The following is a 5,600-nucleotide window of genomic DNA, read 5'->3' as shown; positions in this document are numbered from 1 at the left end:
TATAATCGCTCTTTCAGTTTCTCTGTTCCCACAGTCCCACATTAGCTTTGTCACCACCAAGCAGCAACCTCCAGGGCTGAAACATCAACAAGGAGGAAAGAGAAGCTGCAGTTCCACTAACGACCACTAGAGTCTGGCTCCAACAGTGAGTCAGTCCCCATAGACTCCCATGTTAAAATGTCCAACTTTACAGCAGAAATAAACATGTTTACAGCCTGGTACAAAAATTGTTTTGGTCTCTAGAGCTAATTTCCTCCTTCATGACACCTGTTTATATAACTCACCTGTTTACATTTTATTAAGGACTAAAGTTATGGAGGATTGTGGGCGTGGCCTCTTTTGAGTGACAAGTGGGTGAGCATATTCTTGCCACAAACCGGCATGAGCCGAAGTATCAGCTCCACACACGCCCCTCCCAGCCTTTGACCATTTTTGGATTAGCTGGGAGTTAGGGGCGAAGTCAGGCACTGCCAAGATGGCTACGGTGGAGCAGCTCACTCTGAGCCTGTAAACTGCTCTTCAGCTCCTCTGTGGCGTTTTAAACGATCTCCAACTTTCCGCTCTGCAGTCGGTTTCTTAGTCACTGCGAACGAGGAACAGCAATGGAGAAGAAGGTTTCTTTGCTCGGACCGACGACGACTTGGAACTGTTACTGAAAGAACGAGGTGGTCATGGCGACGGAAAACACAGATTGGGAGTCGTTTTATTAGTTAAAACATCTTAGTGAGGACCAAGTCAGAGCTAAAATGACACAGACTCGATTCCAACTTTTAGGTGGTAATACATCAGGAGTCCAAGTCTTGATATAATCTGTATTTTCCAGGTTGCTGTGGACGTCCTCTGTCCTCCCCATGGCCAAAAAGTAAAACAAAATGAAGCTTTAAATTAAAAAGATGCAGTGATATGAATAAGTAAAGCAATCCTGCTCCCCTACTATAATATTAGAACCCCCCCCCCCCCCCCAGGAAATCACTCACATGTGCAAGTCAATTAAATTCTGCCTGAAAACAATCTGTCAAACTCAAGGCGAAAATGAAAAGTCAATGAAACGTCTTGTAGCAGCTTTGATCGCCTGCAGATTCAAACACGATATTGAGGATCTTCATTCTCGCACATTTATAATCCGGTTTATCACAGACTCCAGGAAACTCAGTCAGTAACAGCCACTTCAGGCTTTTAACGTCAGTCCACAGCGATTAATGAAACCAGAGGAACCCGGGAGAGTTACACGCTCTGGAGAAACGTGAACAGGAAGGAGGAATCGAACTGGTTTGTTTGGATCGTGAGGAGGATGAAAAACTGTAAAACACAAGTGTTTATAAAACGAGAAGAAAGATGATGATGATGAAAGCTGGTGGCTCATTAAGTCAGACAGGATGTAAGGAAACAGAGAGGTCAGAGAGCGGTGGCTGCGTCGACTAACGTTTGAGACATCAAGCAATTTATTTATTAAGTGTCCACGGTCTTCGGTCGGTCCCACGACTTCTCCTCCAGCGCCACCATGAGGTTGGTTGAAGTAAAAGGTGTCGACAATTGCTGAATGGATCAGAATAAAGTTTAATTCGGTCGTTCGTGTTCCCAAACTCCGGTGATTCTCTGACGTTTCATCTCAACATCAAGTCACAAACTAAAGACGTTCCCATGAGCCTCGGCTGTAGTTTCTGTTTTATGCTAACTAGCAAACGTTAGCATGCCTGTCCTTCCCCTAAAGCCTCTTATTCTCTTTGTTCCTGCCACCAAAGTTCAGACGATTCAGTTATTAACCAGTGGAAATGAAAGCAGTAAGTTGAAGAAGCAGCGGTGACCTCTGCCCTCCCTCATTGGTAAACATTGTTGAGGCTGTATGCAGGCGGGAAGGAAAAGCTGCAGACAACACTCAGGGCTGAGACACAGAATTAAACATCAGTCAAAGATAAGATGAGAAAGTGCCCTCGACATTATGTGTTATCTGTAAAAGAAACCAAGGCTGTGGTCGAAAAGTCAAAATAATCTCCTCTCCTCAGCTCTCGATGGAAAACGTCACGAGGTCAAGAAAAAGATGTGAAGGAAAATTCATGAGGAAAAAACACAGAAACAAAAAACACACAGGATTGAAATGTTGAAATAAGAAACCGTGGAAGAAAAATACAAGTAGAAAGTTGTCTGTCGAGCGATTTAAATTCTATTCAGTAGGTTGTACAGAGTTTTGACCTTTTTTTAACCCTTTTGTGAAGTTGAGAAAATGTATTTTTTTGTGTTTATTCCACATCTATGTATAAAGCATTTTGTTATGATGATGATCTTCAATGTACCTGTTCCGCCACGGTGAAGCTACAATGGTGCGTTGTTTTTTAAATGTTGCTGCAGCAAAGGATTGTGGGACGGCACGTAAAGGAGGATGAGCTGCAGCTGAGGAGAGGAGCTTCAATGCTTCCTACCTTGTCTCCTTCAGCAGAGGAAACACTGGAGCTTCCTTTAGGAAAGGAAAGGAGAAAATGCCGTCCCACAATTCCTTGCCACCATATCCATAAATATAGATTTATTCTCTTTAAATCCAGCGAGGAGTCGTCATGAAGAACGATTGAATTTATAGTTTCATCAAAACTTAAATGAATTTTCTATTTAACAACTGTATAAAAATGACAGGAAAACTATAAACTTCTGTCAAAATATTATTAATTTTGATCTCTTGCTCAGTTTATTTCTGTTTAATTATTATTTTAACGGCTCGACTTTCTCTATTTGTATTTTTCTGTCATGTTTTCTTAATTCAACATTTCAGTCCTGGTTGTTTTTATGCTCAGTAAAGACGGATTTATCGTCCAAGTGTTTATAAATCACTTTTTTATTCTCTTCCTGAGTCCTCATGAAGTCTCCTTCACATGTTTCCTTCATGGAGGTTGAGGAGAGGAGGTTAGGAAAGGAGATGATTCAGTCTCCTTCTCTCCTGGCTTTGTTAGCACACTGCTAACTTCCTCAGTGTGCTACTGCCCCCAGCTGTCCGTCAGTGGAAGTGCTCCATAGCGCTGCTAGTGGTTAGCATGGCTCCATACACTTCATCTTGTTTCCTCGTTTTCTTCCTCCATACTCCTCCTTTCCTCTCTCCTTATTTGCTGCCTTTTTCCTAGTTGTCTTCCCTACATCCTCCTTTTCTTATTCCCTTCCCTTGTTTCTGCCCCTCCTCTCCACCTTTCCTTCCCCTCCTTCCTCTAGCCTCCTACCTTTTCCTCTCCTCTTCTTCTTCCCTCCCTCGTCTCTCTACAGCGACGTCCGTCTCTAAAGGCAGAACCAGAATTAATTTTATGTTTTAAACCTGCAGAGAACAAAATGAGTTTTTATGTTCAGAAACACACACACACACACACACACACACACACACACACACACACACACACACACCTCTCCACTGAATACACAACTGTTTTATCTTCTTTCTCTTCACCTTCCTTCCTTTTTCTTGTCATTTTTTTTGCCTCTGCAGATTTGCCTTCATCCTCCCTGTCAGTGTGAGTGTGTGTGTGTGTGTGTGTGTGTGTGTGTGTGTGTGTGTGTGTGTGTAACGGGGAATTACAACACAATTTACAAGTTCACCTTGACTTCACCAAAACTGAATTATTCTGCTCTGTGACACAGAGACTCCACAGCTCCATTTCATTTCCTCTCCTCCTTTTCATCCCTCCTTTCACCTCTCCTCATATTTCTCCTCTCTCCATCTCTACTTCCTCTTTGTTTTTCCCTCCTCCTCCTCACTTCTTCTCTCCTCCTTTTTCTTATCGTTTTCCTTCCTTTCCTGCTTCTTCTTACTTCCTCTCATCTCTTTTACTTTTGTTCCTATCTCCTTCCTCTCTCCTCTTTTCTTCCCTCCTGTCTTTCCCTCTCCTCTTTTTCTCCTCCCTTTCTTCTGCTCTTCTCTCATCTCTCCTCACTTCCTCTGTATCTTTTTTCTTCTTCACTCCTAATTCCTCCTTTCCTCTTTTTCTTTTCCTCCTCCTTCTTCTCCTCTAACCCTAACCCTACTTAATCCTTTCTTTTTCTTCTTCCCCTTATTCTCCTCCTTTTCTCCTCCTTGTTTCCTCTCTTATCCTCCTCTCTTGTGTGTCTCCTCTCGATGATGGATGGGGAGATGGATGCTGTGTTGCCACGGTAATTTGATGGATGGTTGAACAGGTGATGCGAGGGACAGCAGAGCGAGCTGACTCCTCTCCGGCCTGATTGGGTCAGATCCTGGTAGATTGTGTCTGACTGCAGGTCACAGGTTCGAGTCCCCGGACGTTTGAACACATGATCAATGTTGAAGTGACACGACGGAGAAAATCTGCACTTCATTTAAGATGAAGTTCAATTCAATAAAAGGACGTGAAGCGCCTCATCCCAACAGATAACTGCCAGTGGCATGGTTGCCCTGACAACGGGCAACTTTTATGCTAATGTTACCACACACACACACTGTATTGAGCTGGTGATGGTTATGAATGACCCAGATATGAATCATAATTAAAGGAGTATTTCCTCAAATTATCTTCCTGTAACAAGGAAAAATGGGCGGGCGGGTGTGTGTGTGTGTGTGTGTGTGTGTGTGTGTGTGTGTGTGTGTGTGTTGTCCTTGAGTCCTGGCAGAAAAGATGAATGAGCTGTAATTACACTGATACAGAGATAATCACAGGAGGAAAGGAGGAAGAAGGGGACGAGGGAGGAGAGGGAGGAGAGCCAAGGTCGAGGTCCAGAGGAGGAGAGCAGTTTATGTGAAAACTCAAAACTTCAGGGTCAATAAATTAGATGAAGAGTTGAAGTTTTCACTGGATTATAACTTAATCTTTTAATTTGAGCGTGGCAGATGAAATCGTCTCACTCTCATTGATAATGTGATTATTGTTTCTGAGATGAAGCCGACACAAATACGAACGTGCTGATCGAGTTTAGATCTTTAATTAAAGCTTCAGTTTCTCAGATGAGTTCCTGCATTCAGTCGCTAAATTGGAGTTTTATTTTAATCTTTTAGTTTAATCATGAATTCATTCATTCAGTTTATTTCCTATTTAGTTTCTGAGTTTAGTATAATAAACTTGTAAAGCTTCATTCGTTCGTTTATGTCGCGGACTAGTCAAAGAATATTAAAGATCACAGCCTCCAAAACGACCTGTGGACTCCTCCTCCGTCTCTCCGGCGGCGGTGGCAGCTGAGTTTGCTCCCCGGGGCGTCGGCTCTGTGTGGCGTGTTCATCACCGGCCGCAGCAGGACGGAGACTCGGGCTCAGACCGTGATAAAACACAGAAAAAGGGATCATCCAATCTGCCTGAGTCAGAGGAGGATCAAAGGGGGAGCTGCTGCCACGGTAACCACCGACTGAACGCAACAATACGCCTCCTGCAGGGAGGAAGAGAAGAAGAGTGGGAGGTTGGAGGGAACTGGCCTGCAGGCAGCCGTGACGGGGGATCTATTACAGTGCTGCACAGGAAGAGGCAGACTGACGGCCGGAGCTTCCACCCTGCGTCTGTTCTCTCTGGATATTTAATCAAAGCGTTTCTGTCACAGTCTTTCTCTTTATTGATCTTTCTATCATTTTCCACTTTAACGACTCGTCCTGAGGTCGGAGGCGTAAACATTATATATATACACATATA

This window comes from Seriola lalandi, unplaced genomic scaffold, assembly GCF_002814215.2.
Source record: "Seriola lalandi dorsalis isolate HSWRI2012SDOR001 ecotype SW California unplaced genomic scaffold, Sedor1 jcf7180002054661, whole genome shotgun sequence".
In the NCBI taxonomy this organism is placed as follows: domain Eukaryota; kingdom Metazoa; phylum Chordata; class Actinopteri; order Carangiformes; family Carangidae; genus Seriola; species Seriola lalandi.
This window is presented reverse-complemented; position numbering follows the sequence as displayed.